Source organism: Diorhabda sublineata, chromosome 8, assembly GCF_026230105.1.
Source record: "Diorhabda sublineata isolate icDioSubl1.1 chromosome 8, icDioSubl1.1, whole genome shotgun sequence".
Lineage (NCBI taxonomy): Eukaryota > Metazoa > Arthropoda > Insecta > Coleoptera > Chrysomelidae > Diorhabda > Diorhabda sublineata.
The window spans coordinates 25,391,458-25,409,979 of record NC_079481.1 but is presented as its reverse complement, the minus strand read 5'-3'; the positions used below and the strand labels follow the sequence as shown (position 1 = coordinate 25,409,979).

At 32.2% G+C, this 18,522-nt stretch overlaps 1 non-coding gene across 1 annotated transcript; it reads right to left on the bottom strand.

The window, feature by feature from the left end:
- Positions 1-17,715: 17,715 nt before the first annotated feature.
- Trnaq-uug (transfer RNA glutamine (anticodon UUG)) lies at positions 17,716-17,787 on the bottom strand. The gene has a single exon. It is a non-coding gene; the product is annotated as a tRNA-Gln (tRNA).
- Positions 17,788-18,522: the final 735 nt, after the last annotated feature.

Below are 18,522 nucleotides of genomic sequence, written 5' to 3'. Positions count from 1 at the left end.
AAATATTCTCGTATACTACTCTTCATAATATTAGCAGCATTTTTGGAAGAATAACGATTCGTGTGAACTCTGTACTTCGGCTCCAAATCAAGTTGGGTTCCAGGAATCGGGAAAAATAGGGTTTTATGGAGTTAACTTATTGAAATACTGGAAGAATCTTTCTCATGAAGCACTTCACGTCTTTTGGATAAACCGGATGTGATGTCGAAAAAGTTATTCTTTATCAACGATCCGAAAAATCAATGACTTAGAGAACGAACTCTTCCAACATCTATTCGCTTTGCCAAACGAGGCGTTCTTCAACTTATCTCTGTTGTCACAAACTCATGTGAGGAATTTTATTTCCATCTAACAAAGAGGTGATAGCCACCGTAAACGCGTATTTGGAAGTTCCTACAGATTCCAACTCAGTGAACAAATCTATGAATATGAAGATCACTAGAACAAAGTTGAGGGACAGGATATTGAATGATAGAAGCCATTGAGTAGTGTTTTTGTCATTTAACGATAGATGTGATTAACATCCATGTATCAAATGTTTTTGAAATTATCAAATTGAGTTTTTTAATAACTGTAATGGTCGCGAATAATATATTTCCAAGATAATATTTCATCTAAATCAGCTAGGAAGTCGAATTAATTCATTCTGATGTTTTCGTTGGCAACAAGCGAAAGTCAAGACTTGGTAGGGATATAAATACAATTTATTGTTTTCCCCATTTTATTTGATGTTTAGTAACAATCGTGATCATTCCAATTTTTTTCTTAGGGAACGATTCAATATTCAACCTTGTTTTAATTGATTTCAAAACATTTGCATTCAATACATTAGTAATGTAATCTTGAAAAATACTGTGGGGAATAAAATAAATGTGACAGTTCTACTACTACTACTATAATATTTTTCTTCTTCTGACACCAACGCAACGTTTGTCGTATTTATTTGTACTCTTTCTATTCGTGGGTTGAATTAATAAACAATGTCTCTTAAGTCTTCTTATTTACACACTACACAATACACTTAACTTATAATAATTTACTCATAGATATTGCTCAAATAATTTATGTGACTACATTCACTAATTCGTTTTTTTCACTAGTACTATTTATTTAAAATTAAACTCACTGTGTTTATACAAATCATTTATATACCTTTATAAAATTCTACAAATTTCTAGAACAAAGAGAACCAAAAGAAATAAATGAATAGACTTAGAAATTTTAAATGAAAAGCGCCGCGCGAATACGCCGAATTTTAAAATTCCATTGTACCTGGACAGACCTATTCGCAACAATAAGTAACCTGAAGTAGAAAAGGCGTGCAAACAAAACTTGAGCATGCAGCAAGTCATTTATTAGAATTGTGAATACTTTATTCTAATATCGTTTTAGAAAATGTCTATATTCTTGAAAATAATTGCATCTATTTTTTTTTCTTGGTTATTAAATAACCCGTACTTGGTTTCATAACTATAAAAATAATTATCTCTATATTGATATCACAAGGAATTTGGAACAGATTCTTATATAGGGTGTCCCGTATGAGAACCTGTACAGAGAACAGCCGTATAGGAAAGCCTAAAAAATGTGAATGGGGGGCAATTTATCTCTATACCAAGTTGCATCCTTGATTAGGAAACCTTCTCCGATATTCACAAATAACCTATTAACTTACTAGAATAACTGAATTGTCAAATTTGATGTATAAAGTCAACTTTCAGTTTTTCGAATTTTCCTTGGAAATGACAAAATTATGTGAAAAATCACAGGAGTGAAAAATGTTTTGCTATCAAACGAATTGGGAATGGGAAGAAAAATACTTTTTCTTTTTCTTATTCACTGACATTGTGAATTTTTGAGGTTATTAAACCCTAGAGTGGTTGGATCGCCGTTAACGTCCCATACATTGTATAAAATTTGGTATTTTTGAGTTAAAAGGTTACAAAAAATTGGGGCCCTATAACTATTCAGGGATGCAGCTTAGTCTGGAAATGAATTACTCCTCACCATCATATTTTGGACTACTAATGAAACTGTACCGTACACAACAAGTAGTCTCGGAAGACCTAGGAATTTTAATTCAGCTTACAAATGGTTTCCAGCTCGCCATAAAAAATTGACATCAAGAATATTTTCATTACTTTTGCTGCAATAGTATATAGGTATATCAAAATATCCATCAATCCACTTCTCATCTCACCTTGAATTCTTCAAACAGGAAAAAAGCTAGAGTAATCGAATGGCTACAAATTAGCGAATCCGAAAAAATCAGAGCGAATAGAAACTCATCAACTTCGATTATTTTATAATTTCATTGTACATCTCTGCTTGTCAGCGATTGCTTGTTGGTAACCACATGAAATATTGTACTTTCACCATTTCATATTTCACGATATTCTGTAATTGTACTTAGACTTCTTTGGTTTCTCATTCATTGGCTTAATCAACTACACACAATCCTTTCTATATTTTATATATATAAGAAAATAATATTACTAATAGTTCATATCAATATATGCCATTATTTATCCTGAGCTAATAGCTTTCGATGTTGGGGCACGTGAAACCAAAATAAAAAAAATACAAAAATTTTTAAAACTGACAAATACTAATTCGTAGAAAAGGTAAACGACATCAGTTTTATTTTGCTTTCTATTAGTATTTTCTTTCTATTTTCCACCAATCTGAGTATTTCTCAATTTCAATATATGAGTTTCAACTATAAATTCATGGATATGAATTATTTTACGGTCCCACATTTACAAAATCATATTTCATATTTTCTCAAAAACACTTCCTGTATATGAGGGAGCTATATGAGTGAAAAATTCAAGAAGTTGTGAATATCTTGAAGCCACATATCATTCAGGAAGAGTTGAACCAAGTGAGGTTTGAAATAATAACTATCATTTCTCAAAATGCTCACTCTAATATCGAAATTTATCACTACTTTACCAGAAAACCGTGAAATATGGAAATAGGGTCTAACAAATACCCGCATTTTGAGAAAGTGCCTCACATATCATACCCACGATTACAATGTATAAAGTCGAGGTGGACTATCGAAAATCTTGCATGTAACCGAACAATCCAAGTTTGAGCGCATTATGTAACCAATATATTATTACTTCCTCGTCGCAACTTCTGAGGTTATCTGGCGAGACCTTAGAGAACTATTTAGGTAGTTAAGACCAATTTTCGACCATATAATTCTGAATGGACGATTCCCGGAGCGTTTGCCTTTGGCTACCGAAAGGCCGTTGGAAATGAATGTTAATATTCATTATGTCTAGGATTATCGTATCGGGGATATTATTATTGACCTAGAAGTTTGATCCGTATTCCATTGTTTATTTCTAGATGGTTTTTGTACGGGGTTTCGTTAGAATATTGTTCATATGTCTGATGTGATTCAAAGAAAATTGATTAATATATAATTTCCACAAACATTGTTGGAGTAATTGAGCTTATAATATTATTCTCAAACTACCTTAAAAACCGCGAAATTATTTTTGAAATGAAAATCAAAATATGACGATTGTTTCAGATATTGTTGCAGGTCTATAAAAACTATTGATATCATACTGATACCATACATATCATATTTTTAATCAAAAACTGTTACAAATCTTACAAAAGAGAATTATTGAAATATTTTGCGTCAATTTTGGAAAGTTGGTATTGAAAAATGATTTAAATGATAGGAACTGATAATAACAGAGTTAATTGTTAGTATATTTTGAATATATGGTCACATGAACATTAAGTATTGACGTTTGTTGTATACGGTGAATTCAGAAGCATTGGGATAAAAATTTTAAATTTTTAAAATTTTAAAATTTTTCAAAATCCAACATTTATCATATTACTGTTTATCTACACTTCAATCATTATAGGGTAATTATTTCTACAACAACTTTCCTTTACATTTTTGTATCTATATGATAAAAACTAAATATACCAAGATTTACGCCAAAAACTTTTTTATTTTTACTGTATTAAAAATTATGAGCCGCTCTACAATTTTTTTAATTGCATAATATTGGAAAGAAAAAAATTTTAAAGGGTTAAATTACAGAGAAAACGGAAATATGGTTGGTGTTATAAGTTTCGAGTATTAACTTAATTCACTACTTCCTTCAAATTAAATGCAAGATTTGACAGACCAAAAATTGTAATTAATAAAGCACTGAACTGATTTTTCTATTTTTCCCTTAAACTAAAGCTTTATCACATAAAAATACATTGCAGCTTTTGGTACTGAAAAATACTACTCTTGACGTCGTTGAATCTTTAAAATTGTTATGGCTTTTTGTAAATAATTCTTTACGATGGGGGTTACATATGGTGCTTTATCTAAAGAATTAAGTTCTTCCTGTTTTGCACTAATATCATTTTCTAAACTAATTAAATCAACATCTATAACAGTTTATTATGCCCTTCCCTTCTGGGTTACGTGTTGAGTGACTCAATTTGCGTGAATCTTCAAACTACATAAGAGAGCTGATGGCTATTTACTCAGGCTAAACAGAAGGATCCACTGTCGGGAGTTCTCTATAAAATTGACTCTCCTTTCCTCATTCATACTTGAATCTGTTTGCCTAGTCCGTAAGGACGTTTCTCCTATTTTAGAAAGTTCATTGTACACTTATCCACTCAGGATCATGAGGCACGATCTGTATCTAGTTACTCCACGTTCAAAATTTGTTAAGGCATTAATACTGTAAAATTCGAAGAAATGCACTATCATTTACCAATTGAAATCAAATCTATAACATATTTTTCCGAATTTCTCAAGAATTTGAAAACATATTTATTTATTTTACTTGTATTCTAATACTAATATTCAATTCTAAGCATATCACAAACTGGGTTAATGTTGATATTGATTTTTCATAGAAATCATCACACATTAAAGTATTGTCACATATTTAATTGATATAAAAATTTTTAACATGTATATTTTGAAAGTAATATTGTCATTCATTGTAGTTTCCGGATGTATACTGCATAATTACATTTTATTGTTTGTTTTTCAGTTATTTACAAGCTATTGTCCACAAATTGTAAACAATTTTTGACATTTTGCAAGAATTTGAAGGCTTATTTACTAGAAAGTGCCTTTTACGTTGTAAACGATATGTATTATGACTTTAATATCCAATTCTGGACATTTTACCTAGTGGGTTATTGTTAATATTGATTTTCAATACAAATTATCACATATTTCAATATTGCCGTATTTATAATTTCATTATCTGGTTTAACATTGACAATGTGATAATGTTTATTGTATGTATGTAGGTATATATAGACTTGGGTTCTCGTATACACTGCGACCTAAAAAATCTATTGTCTCCATCTCATCCGTTGATCCCACCCCATTTAAAAAGTCTTTAATGTGGTATGGCTGTATTGCCAGAGATTTTCGTCTTCTATCTCAAGCCCTCCCAGGTGTAGTGCTCTGGAGTTCCTTAGTGTTTCACACTTCGAAAGAATGTGGATACAGGTATCGTCCTCTGTGCAACAAAATCTGCACGACGCATTATCTGCTAGGTCTAGCGACTTCAGGTGTTTGCTAAGTTGACAATACCGCGATAGCACTCATGCTAGATTGTTTTTTCTTAGGTTTAACATTCTGCTGATCTACTATGGTTATAGTTTCCCAAAGAGTCTATGCTTGTCCCATAGTCTGTAGGTTATCTCGATAATTAGTTTTGTTCCTAGCTACTCTCTTTCCCAGTACTTTTTCCATTATACTGTAAATGATACCACAAAAGGGTTCGGATCCCATAAAGGGTTTATCTGCGCCAGCATTTGCGAGATTATCAGCTAGTTCATATACCTTCGCTCCGGTGTGTCCCAGAATCCATTGTAGCATAATTTTATTTTTATTACCTAGCCCGTACACTACTATTCCAGTTGCGTCTGCTGTTTTAAATCCGTCCGTATACTTTTTGATGACATTTCTGATCATTTCCTCTATAGTGTTTTGATCCCATTTGCTTTTACAGTTTATTATTGAGGTAAACTTTTCCGATGCAACGTTCTGAGGCATGTTCCAGGATTGGTCATTATTTAGAAACGGGTTTTCTTTGATGATTCCGTCTCTAAACATTCTAACTGATGTTCTCTCTGCCACGCTTTCCAGTACAGTACAGTACAGATTTAGAATAACTTCTAGCTGTTGGGCAAGACTTCATGGCCCGAGTCCGAGCATAAATGTACTTTGTGGTATTCGGACTAGTTCTAGTACCTCAAACCACTGCTCCATATGTGATGTCTCACAATTACCATGTACGTCCACCCTAGGATCTTTGGATTACAACACCAATTTCTCCTTGCGAAATTTCTACACACCATCAGAGCTTCAGTGGCTTTGGTCTTTGTCATGTTTGTTTACTATATTTTCCCCTGTTTTTTACTCGATTATTTACCCGAATAGCTTGATGGGCTTGAGGTTGAATTATTACTTCCTACTACATGTTTAGTACACATAAAAATTTTTACATGTACATTTTAACAGGTAATATTTTCATTCATTGTAATATTCAAGTGTATACTGTATATTTAGATTTAATCTTATTTCCGTGTTACTTGTCTTCATTTTTCATTTATTCACAAGCTCTTGTCCACAAATTGTGGACAATAAAGCAATTTCTCTCTCTGTAAAAATGAAGGTATAAAGAAAACATAGTTTCTATTTAAAAACCCGTATATCGCATAATCACAAATTTTGTGGAACATTATGACTTGAAATCTCTAAAATTTAATATACGAAACCCTGTATAGTTAACTCCTTGTCAGTTAATCACAGGAATTAACGAACCTAGCGTACTCTGATATGCAAAGTGAAACCCCCAAAAGGGGCTCTATCAAATATTCTGGACGCTGCTTATGGACATCATAAATTAGCGGATTTATGTCTGGAAAAATGACTCTTTTACACATACATTATCTTTATTAGGGTGTGGTCAGCTACAAAGAGTTAAACACATTAGTCTGATTATTTCGCTGAGGGTAATACAATATTCTTGTCTCTTGTTTGGGAAAAAATAAATAGGTAAACGAAGTAATTTTTTAGATGTGAACAAAGTGGAAAAATTTATAACGATAAATTCATCACAAGCATCATGGCGCTATAAAATTGATATTAAAAAGTTTATTTTGTTTCGAAATGATTTCAGAGATATACCTATAATTGAAAAAGAGAACATTGATTGAGTTATGACGAATATTACTATGGGAATGATCTTGGCACCACAGAGGTGCGGCTGCTGGAGTTCTTCCAAATTATTGAGAGCCATTACTACATTTATTGTAACTTAAAGATGGATTCTCTACACCCATCACACTATAAGTAGTATTTGCTGCAGTGGTAGTACTTGTAATATTGTCAACACTCTATATGGTTCAGTAATTCTTGTAAGTGACGATATCAACTTCTATTCCACTTTCTAACTTGTTATTTATTTTATCGACGATGTAACCTTTGGCAATTGCGGTTGATTTCCAAACACTTAGTTTTCCATACCCGTGATTTCAATACTCCAGCCCACAATCTTCATATTTTTCTATTAGACAATTTGAGAAAACAGCTGATGAACGTCAAAATGGCGGCAGTGGGATAAACAATCGATTTTCTCGTATGTAGCCATGTGCGCTTTTCTTCTTTTTTTTTCGGTAGTAAGAATTGTTTTGTATTGTTTTTCTATTTTATGGTATTAAGAGGACCCTGCAGATACTTCTTAGATCGGATTCAGTAAAATTAATTTTTAATCACTCTGTAACTATGCTTTCCATTGTTGCGTTTATCAAACATAAGTAAATACGTTTTGAGCTTGCGAATTGATAACCCAGTGGCAGCTGGAAGTAACAAGGACACACTCAAAGCTTAAGGTGGAGTTAACTCTTTTCCATAAGTAAAAAGTGACAGTCCTGCTCATTTTCCACAAGTTACCAATATAGTTTTCAGGACATTTTTATCGCTTACCTTCTCCCCTGCAAAACACTGTAAATTCGAAAGAAATCGAGAAAGCCAAGTCTCCATATCTCATTTTTTAGAGTAGCATCTCTTTCAGAAGATATTTTGCTATACAAGTGGAAAAAATAAGGTGTCTAATCCAACAACTAACTACTAACCACAAAACAAACAAATACTTACGGCAAAAACATTTGTTTACCCCACGGCGGCCATTCTCTTAGTAAACCATATATTGAGTGATAGTTACAGATAAAATATATCTTCAATAATTCAAGATACAAGAAACAGCAGGTTCATACGTATCGGCAGGGTACAATACTTGAGTAAGTAGCTGGTGATACCAAAAAGGTACAGGTGGGTATTTAGAATGGCCTCGAATACTCATTTTAGCCTATTATTTTCACTGCAAGATATTAAATTTGACGAAATCTATACGAAAGATGACTTTTCAAAAACATTAGTAGTGTTAGTTGCTGAAGAAGAGTATGACTGTAATGTTATGGTTGAAATTGTGGAATATGGAGTAGTACAACTACCTCCAACTACGTATTGTAGTCACTAGAAATACTTGAAAACAATTGAGTTATCGATACTCTACCTCTTGTCCTTATCATCTAGAAACAATAATAATAATTAAGATAAATTTGTGATATTTTTTCATATTCTGTTACGTTTCTCTGATTCATCTTTTCATATTTAATTTTTGTAGTCCATGTTGCCGTTTCCTATGATGTAGATTGTTAATCATATCACTTCGGCGGATCTTCTCTTATATGTTTTGTTGTATTACCTATTCTCTCCTTATTCTTATTCTTACAACATAGTGCTTTCATTACCTTTCTCTTTTCCTCAACAATTCACTTTTTTGAAACCTCTGTCTGATGATTGTATTGTTCTGTGTTAACTTGTGGGTATCCTATTATAATTCTTAGTGTCTTTATCTTGTATTCATACACTCCTCTATATTTCACATATTTCAGCACTGGTCCGTGCCGCATATCATAACTTCTTACAAAAGTTTTGTATATTGCAGTTGATATATAGATATTTGTTTCTCCATATAGGATAGGTGAGATCTGATATTGCAGTAGCTTCGTTGGCTTGTTTTCTTTTCTATTATCTTAATGCGTGGAAGGCATATGATCATTTGATGAAACTAAGCATTTTTACGTGGTTTCTTGAAACCTTTAGGGATCAACTTCTTATTCAATTGGTACTATACCGTTTATAGAACCTGATATATTTATTTAATATTCTCCATCAATATTATGATCCATTGTCTCAGTGTGCATCCACAGTGCAAGCTTAGTTCGGTTGCGATGACGATGAAACAAGCTTTTGAGTCCACATTGCAACGAACAAGGCGAGAACCCAGAGCTACGAGAATCAAGCATGAGCAAGACACTACTGGCCATTTTAAAAATCGATCTAATGTGCAGGTTGTGCATCTACGATTTTTTTATTTTGAAAATCGCACCCATATATACGACGAACTGCTACGAAGATGATTCCAGAAGTACCTGGCTCTACAAATGGGACACAAAAATTCTGGAATAAAATATTATTATTTTTCAATGTAAACTCCTTTCAGCACCACACACTTTTCCCAGCGGTGATCAATAGGTTCAATGATGATATTCGGTACCCACCATGCGTACAGCTTTCTCATGTCCAAATTTTCAGTTAATATACGATGTATCGCACTATTTGAAATGCCTTCTATATCTGCTAGCTCGCGCACTTCCAGTCCATCATCGCTTTGTGGTTTTCCTTCATCATTTCTGGAGTCGTCACCTCATTTGGTCAACCACTTCGATGCTGGTCTTCGCAGGTCATACAGCTTTGTTTAAACTATGCTACCCAATATTTTACTGTTGATAACGAAGGAGTGATCTCACCTAGACTAAAATCTAGTCTAGGTTTTATATTGTTTGGGTTAATGCTAAATTAAATTATTGTATCATAGATCAATGATCAATTTTGTCCATGTTTACCAATTCACTAAAAACGTTCACTATTGATAAATGTCAAACAAACACTAAAAACGAGGCGTCTTCAAAATTGAAACATTTGTTGAATAGATTGTTTACTTTCTAATACAGTGGTATTTTCCAAGCAACTACCGCCACCTATAGGTCATACCGGCTACTTCTTGGACCATCGCGCATTACTGAGGGACAGCAAACGCCAAGACATTCCTGCTACATACACCAGTATCTGCACTGTGGACACACACTTAGACTGAGATATAAGGGGTGTGTAAGCACAACCTAAAAGATACATTATGTCCCCCATTTAGATCTAGCTAGATCTAGTATCTTGACGATATCATTCTTATAATTGAGTTAAATTGAGGTCTGAGGATATTGTGCTGTTGTGTTGAGCAATCTACGTCTCTTAGTCAAACATAGGTAAATGAGTTGTACTCTCCGAATTACTGTACTAGTTATTTGAGTATGAAAAACGCTTTGATAGTATCCGGTTTCTTCAAAATTCCTGTTTTTTCTTTGTTTGGCATCACTAACGCTTTTCTGTCAGTGATAATTTTAAGTAGGATCTGCTTAGTAGTGCTTTTTCACAGTGCATTTTGTCTCTTCAAATATAGTTATGCTGTTTTTCAATTTAACATTATATTGATCAGTTCAGACGACTTTTCCGTATTTAATTGGTTTGTTTTGATATTTTTGAGCTTTCTAATCAACTCTATAAAAGCTATTTTCTAATTTGTGTGTTTTTTGTGGATTTCTTTGTATAATAAAAATAAGCGACTACTAAACAAATTATTTTTACTTACATGAAATATTTATAATCAATAAAAAATTAAGCGAAAGATAAAATCGCGCTTGAGAATCTTTTACACGCTTGCTGACAACCTAATATTAATTACAAACTTAAGCCACCTTTGCAAAAATAGAACGTTTTTATAGACTATTAAGGTATTTTCTAAAGAATGAAACGACTTTTTTTAACTGGGTTACGTATTAAATGAATCTGGATGGGGGTGAACAAAGGGATAGGAGTGTTAGTTAACTGCGCACGAAATATTTAATTATGATGGAATGTTTCCATTTTGCACATGAATAGTTGGCATTTCAGTCATAGTGTACTTGGGTAATATTGCGTCAAATAAACACATAGAGGTAATGAGTATAAAAGAGAGGAATGCAAATTCATTTTTCGACATTTACTTTATACCAAGTGTTGCTTCATAGTGTATGAAATATGATTTTTCACGAATTTTTTTGATTTCTTATTTATTTGGATAGTGTGTTATCATATCCCTATTTATTTGCAATATTATTTAACAGGCAAATTGTGGGATAATTCAATTCAGTTGACATGCTCGACAAGAATCACTATCTTTCAAAACTATGATTAATAATTAGATTAATGAATTTTGTCTATTGTGAATATACTTACACTCGTTAAAACCTTTTAATTAGGTCGTACGTATCATGTGTTTTAAATCTACTGTGCATGATTGACCCAATAATGGAAAAAATTCAATATCTCAAGATCGGATTAACATAAAAACTTGGGATTTGTTTTGATTTCATTTCAGATTTGATTTCATTGGAATTTTGAAGAAAATTAAAGAGCTAACGAGGAATTGAAAGATTATGACCACAATAAAAATTTCTGAAATTTTGGGATAGGTTGTGATTAAGATAAATAATTTTAAAAAAAGAGGAAATGACAATGTTTGGATAACTACTGAGAACAAACAATTCTGAGAAATGCACAGATTAAAATATTAATTCCTATTTGCAAATAGTAACATAATTCTCATAACAACAACAACTTCGATAGGATAACTCTTACGTGACGGACAGGAATTATAAATATTTCGGTGGAAACTAAATTTGGGAGTCTAAGTGGATGTCGAATAATATGATACTAGAGTATTGAGCAATATGTGGACAAGATAAAGAAGATAATTTGAGGGCTTCGAACAAGACTAGAAACGAGCAATTCTACACTTCATCATAACAATGAATGAATTGAGAGATGTAGCTTTGTTTGCGCGTGAGGAGAGAGGACAGTTGACAAACAAATACCCAATAGAATTTGAACTAAACATTTAAAACAATATTATTCTGATTTTATTCGTACTATTTGTGTTATTTGAATTATTCATTAAAAGCGATAGCTGTGTAATCTAAGACTACTTGATTGAATTTCTCTTGTATTGTTGGTAACATTCGCACGATTGATATTTCGTCACATTGTGGAAATAACTATAAACGGATAAAGTAATTGGAATAGTTTCTACAGAGTGCAAAGTTTCTAAATAATCTTATTCCATTATTACTAATGAGGAATAACACAAATGGAATTATAATATGTAAATTCTAAAACTGTTCTAAAGTTCTAAAGTACTCAAAGTGCAATTACGGTGAACTAAATAACATCAAGTTATAGGACATTAATGTGGAATATGATCGAAAAGATAAATATTATTAATGATAAATTGAAATCACTTTACTCATGTTTAATTGTTAATAAAATGGATTTATATAACATGTGACTTGGAAGTGAATAATTTTGCAATAACAACTACGAATGATTTATATATTGAGTCATTGTAAAGTGTCAGATCGAACAATATTTTATATTAAAACTGTTCTTATAATACTGGATTCATACCAAACAATATGAATTCTCCATTTACATTGTGGAATAATTGAAATAGTAGGCTCTTGATATTCCACTTAAATTGGGTAGGGAATTCCTTGCTTTCTAGTTAAGTGAAAAAGAAAATTGTAATTTAAATTTCAAGCTAATATACTTTTCAACAGATTGATGATCTATGTGTTTTCTAATATTCTAGATAGACTTCAAAAATATATCAAAACTTTTATTTATATTAAAGCGGTCACCTTATTGTGATAAGGTCAGAGTCAGCGGGAAGTAGCCATTGCCCTGAACATGAGTCAGTCTGCTGTTTCTAGAGTTTCCCATCGTTACCAAGAGACTGGTAACTTCAATAGAAGACGAGATTCTGAAAGAAAAAGGTGCAAATCCAATTCATTGTCAGCAAATCGCCGAGAAATCGGGTACTCACTTGTGTTAAAATCCAACAACAGCTCAGAGAAACGTGAGGAGTGACTTTTGGGATCTGGACAGTCAGAAAAAGAGTTGAGGCAGCTAACCTAAAGCCAAAAAGGTCAGATGCTGCCCCAAAATTAACTCCATCTTACCTACGATTTGCCAGAGAATACGTTAATTGGACTGATGAACAATGGGATTCCACTCGCTTCTCAGACGAAAGCAGAGTGTGTCTGCGTGGTAGCAATGGAAAATGACGAGTCTACAGATGATCTGGAGAAATACTTGCGCAGAGCTGCATGAAAGACACCGTGAATTTTGAAGGAAATTATTGGTTTAGAGGGCACTCCAATGTAAGTGAAAATCGAGTTGTTTTTCATTGAAACAGGTGGTGGAGCGAAGGGATTGATGGCCAACTGATACATACTCTTAAAAGAAATTTTAGGCGATCACTTCATTTCCTGCGCCAGTTTAATCGGCAACAACATCATCCTAATGCGGGAAAATACCCGTCCACATCCTATCGAGAATTTATGAAATGATTTTGAGAGAAAAGGTTCGGGCTAAAAATCCTGCATCATACACGGAATCGGATCTTAAAATGGCGTTCACTGAAAAATGAGATAGCATCGAACAAGATCGAGTAAAGAAACTTATTCGATCTGTGGAAGCTGATATTTGGTCCAGGGGAGGGAACACTAAATATTGATGGGTTACTAAATAAATTATTATTATATATATAAGTGAAATCAAAACATTCTGGTTTGTGAGAGAGAACAACTCAAACTGATCTAGTTCCTTTTGAAATTTGTTTATAGTTGTACCGTTCACTTACATCATGTAACTGGTGTTTAGACGAGTTCTAGTATAAGTTTTGAAAATTAAATCAGTATACAACATTAGACATGCATATTATGATCATTCCATTCCATGTATTATAAATTTTATATCATTAGTATGCGTAGAAAATAGAGTCGTTAATAAAATATTGCTAATATTTCAATATCAAAGGTAACTGGACAAAAACTGATTGATTTTCCGAAATAAGTGACCTAAATTATATTTTGAAAAGTATGGAATACATAAACTTAATAAAGATAATGAAAAATTTATTCCCGAATGAAATTTTAATCTTTTCATTTTCAAATCCTTTAAATGTATTCCAAAATGATTTTATATTGACAAACTAAGATGTACCTTCTGGATAGTAATTAGAATAATTTCATTGGAGATATCTACATATAAGTACATAGGAAAATTACTCGTTTATCGTTATAAGAAAAGGTGGCGAAATAGATTGTTGAACAACAGCTATCAAATATTCAGCAAATGATCAGGTGGAATCAACATTCCGCACCGAAGTAAATGTTTGTCACTTATACCAACAAAAGAAATATGAAATATACGTTTCCAGCGTACTAGCAGAGAAATAATGGAAACTCCATTTACACTTATCTCAACGCCATCAGAAAGTGAGCAGAAAATGAGCACATCAACATTTTATGAGAAAAAATCTCTAATATACACAAGGCACATATTTAACATGGAAACCTTGAATATCATCATTAATAAAAACTGCTAGAATCACGGTAGACAACCTCTGTTTGCCTCTATGTTTCCGTGAAAATGAAAAAACCATTTGGAGAATTTAAATAACACAATAGAGAAGTTTTACACTCTCTCTACATTCAAATCGCAAAGCTTTCACCATCTAGGTGATGTCTTTATTCATGCTCCTATATCACAAAATATGTATATAAATATTTAACATGGAAAACTTTCTTTTTATAGATGATTGTCTTACCAACTTTTGATATAAATAATTACAAAACAAGTTTTACTACATTTAATAGGACAAATTATTTGACAAATTTATTGATAAATCGAGTTTTTAGGGATTAGTGACTTGCTTATTCTTAGAGGTGACTAAAATAATTGAACTAAGCAAAAAGTGACGATTTTTGAATAGTTTGTACGAAATATTAATAAGTTGCGATTCTAATTACTTAATTTCCACACCTCGTAGCTCTAGAATCACCTAAATTTTTTCGGATTTCATCAAAAATTGGTACAATTTTTCACTCTAATGGCGGCGGTTACCTGGAAAGGCACTGAAATTTCGCATTATCTACAAAAAAGATCTGCTGGCGTTTGATCAATTACTATGAATTTCCTTTTGTTTATCGACTACATTTGTGAAAATTCATTCTTGAAAAGTGGAAAGATGGGTTTGTGACAGCGAAAATATAGTCAAGAAGCTCAGGAAGAAAATTTATTTCCGTAGAAGTCAAACGGTATCTATGAAAAAGTATTCGAGTTAGATAAATGGGAAAAATTGATTTGAAGAGATAAATAGACAAGAATAACCATATTCTTACGATTTTAGTAAAATTTAGGAATATTGTCATTAAGGTGAAAATACAAATTATACTCAATACATTCATAATACATCAAGATAATCGCTTTTTATGGAAAGCATGAAACGTCGCGGTTAATAAGTATTGTCTAATTCCACAGAAAGCTTTTTGAGAGTTTAGAACTGGAAGCCAAGGCAATAATACAAAAAGAGGATGTAAAGGAAGTCGCAAACGACTACAACCTTGAACTTTATGGATAGAATTCGATTTCATTTAACGCTTGAGAAAATAATAATGTTTAATATTTGGGCGTTAATGAAAATCTTTTGACAGAATAGATGTGGATCAAGACTTAGACGTTGGAAAATATTTATTTCCACAAAACTCTATCAAATTGAAAGAAAAAGGAAATACATAATATTTATACATGAAAGTTTGAATGAAAAATTAGGGAACAAAAATTAAGGTTCTTTCTAATAGATTTTATTAGAGTTAAATATCTCCAGTGATACTCATTGAATTAAATCACGCTATAGGATGTTTAATAGTAGCGACCACAGAAAATTTAGTGTACAAAGTAACTTCATCCATATGCTAATTCAAAATTACTATATCAAGACAATTACAATTACACAAGGTCAATTTCGCTATATTTTGCTTTTTTATTTCCAAGGTGGTGAAGCTACAGCCTCCATAAACTCCAAGACGATCGATATAATCAATCTAGCAACATTGCTTTGGAACTCAAAGTAGACAAACCATTTCGAAACATACACGTTAGACAGAATAACAAAAGAAGTGTGAAGTGAATCAACTGAATCCCTGCTGGAATAAAATTAAGTGAGTGGATCACTCACGACAATAATGTAGAAAAAAGATCGTGTTTGAAGCTCAGAGATATTTCGAGGATCATATTAACGCCAAGAAACTCTATCGTTAGTATTTGATGAGCTTGGGGGGGTAATATTGATCATGGGACGCATGCTAGAACATGAATAAACTATTATTTCGACTACCTACTGTCAAAAATTGATACAAATAAAAATCTATAACAAAAAAAGGTAATTTCGAGAAGAGTGGAGAATTAGTTTTAAGTCTAGCAGAAATTATGGATGGAATTGTGGTTTTACCAAAACGGCGAATATCATGATGAATTTCCAAAGCTTATATTGATAAATTAATTTTAGAATTCAAATAAAAAAATTAACTTGGCAAATTGTTTTTGTTTCTGATATAGTTTTTTTGTAACTTCAGCTCATCCTGGGCCTTTTCTGAAATATTTAACCACCTTGATGTATAAATATGTGAATATATTATCAAAACTAATACTTTACCTAGAAAGAGGCCCTCCAAATCACTTTTACTTCAAGCATAAACTTAGTTGCCCATTCGAACCCTGTTTATTATGTATTTTCCAATGAAATTATTCTGGTTGTATGAAAATGAGCGACCCACATCAAAAACAAATTATCGAGATTATATGTTTGGAGAAATCTGCCGAAAAACCCGATTGTATTCGTGTATATAAAGATAAGTGTATGTCAAAAAAATTTGAGAATCAATGGGGATGCCTTAATGGAAGACGAACAAAGTGAAAGAACTGTACGAATGTCAACTGTCTGCTCACCATAATCATATCTGCTTAATCATTCGCGCGTTGTATGAGTTTAATATACACAAAAAATCTTGTAAAAGAAAGTACAAGTACACCAGGATTTGTGCAAAGCTGAATGATGTGAGACACATATATTTATAAATAACAAAAGATATAAATGGGTTCCTGTTGGCTTAGAAATAACTGGACAGTTCTGTGTTAGTGACCTGGAATGAATGAGGATACGCGTTTTCAATGTGTCAACATATTTCGCTAAAATGGGATCTTCTTCAATGACAACATTGATTGTACCAATTTTTTTTAATTTTAAAAATGAAATCACATTCAAGGAGGTAACTGTGATTTGGAAGAGGTCACATTCAGATTATGGTGCAGAATGCTTTGAAAAATAAGAGCACAACTTTCTTATTTATTGAGAAATTCTGCAATTAATTGCCACACCTCGTACATATTGCAAAGGAGTGCTTTATATTTTGATGTTCGGTATGGAATATTTTTTGTCAATTAATATTCATTTCTACTGCTTCTAAAAATAATATTTGTAATTTTCCTATCAAAATTCTTTTCCATTTCACGACTTCCAGTTTTCATGTCCATTATTTCAATTTATGATTGTTTATTCTTCGCAAATGTCAACTATAAATTCTCATAATGGATGATGATGAAAAAAAGAACAATTCTAACAAAACGGAACAAAATTAAAAATTCGAAGGTCCCACCGAGATTTGAACTCGGATCGCTGGATTCAAAGTCCAGAGTGCTAACCATTACACCATGGAACCGATACTAAAAAAATTTCAATTGATAACCATGATACGTAGTCAAAATAATTAAAAAAAGTTCAAACGAAATTCTAAAATGATGGTTGTAGACTTGTAGACACCCCAGTGTGAAAGTGAAATTTTCTATGTCAAAGATCACATTCTAGTTACTTTATTAAATTTATCCTGATACCGCTAAAAATTTCTTTCATTTTGGCACATCTAAAAATACACAGGAATTTAATACAAAAAACCCAAGCTCGCTACACGCTTCTCGTGAGGAAATATCGCTGTTACAGGCGGGCGGACAAAACGCTAGTAATAGCGCATTTTTTTGTAAAATTGCGCTAAAAATTGTTGGCAGCGTTAGTTCCGAGCCAACGCTTGAATAAAAACGTATTTGAAAGAAAAGATGTTCGATTCGTGGGTTGATTAGGTCTAAAGGGTTTATTAGCTAATCAAGATATTGTAATTTAATATTAAATAGAAATAAATTAATTTCAATATTTGCCATTTCATTCCAATATATTTATATATTCTATCCGTGGCTACTTAAAATAATACGTTCTATTCAACTTCATGATAAAGTAAACTACCGAAAGAACTTATTGCATTTATCCGAACTTGAAGTAATCACAAATAATTACATGTCAGAACTTAAAATTCTCAACATAATTAATTATACCTAAAAATCTACCAATTTTATCGCTACCTTGTTATACTATAGTGGAATTATATAGAAAAATTCTTTCTAAA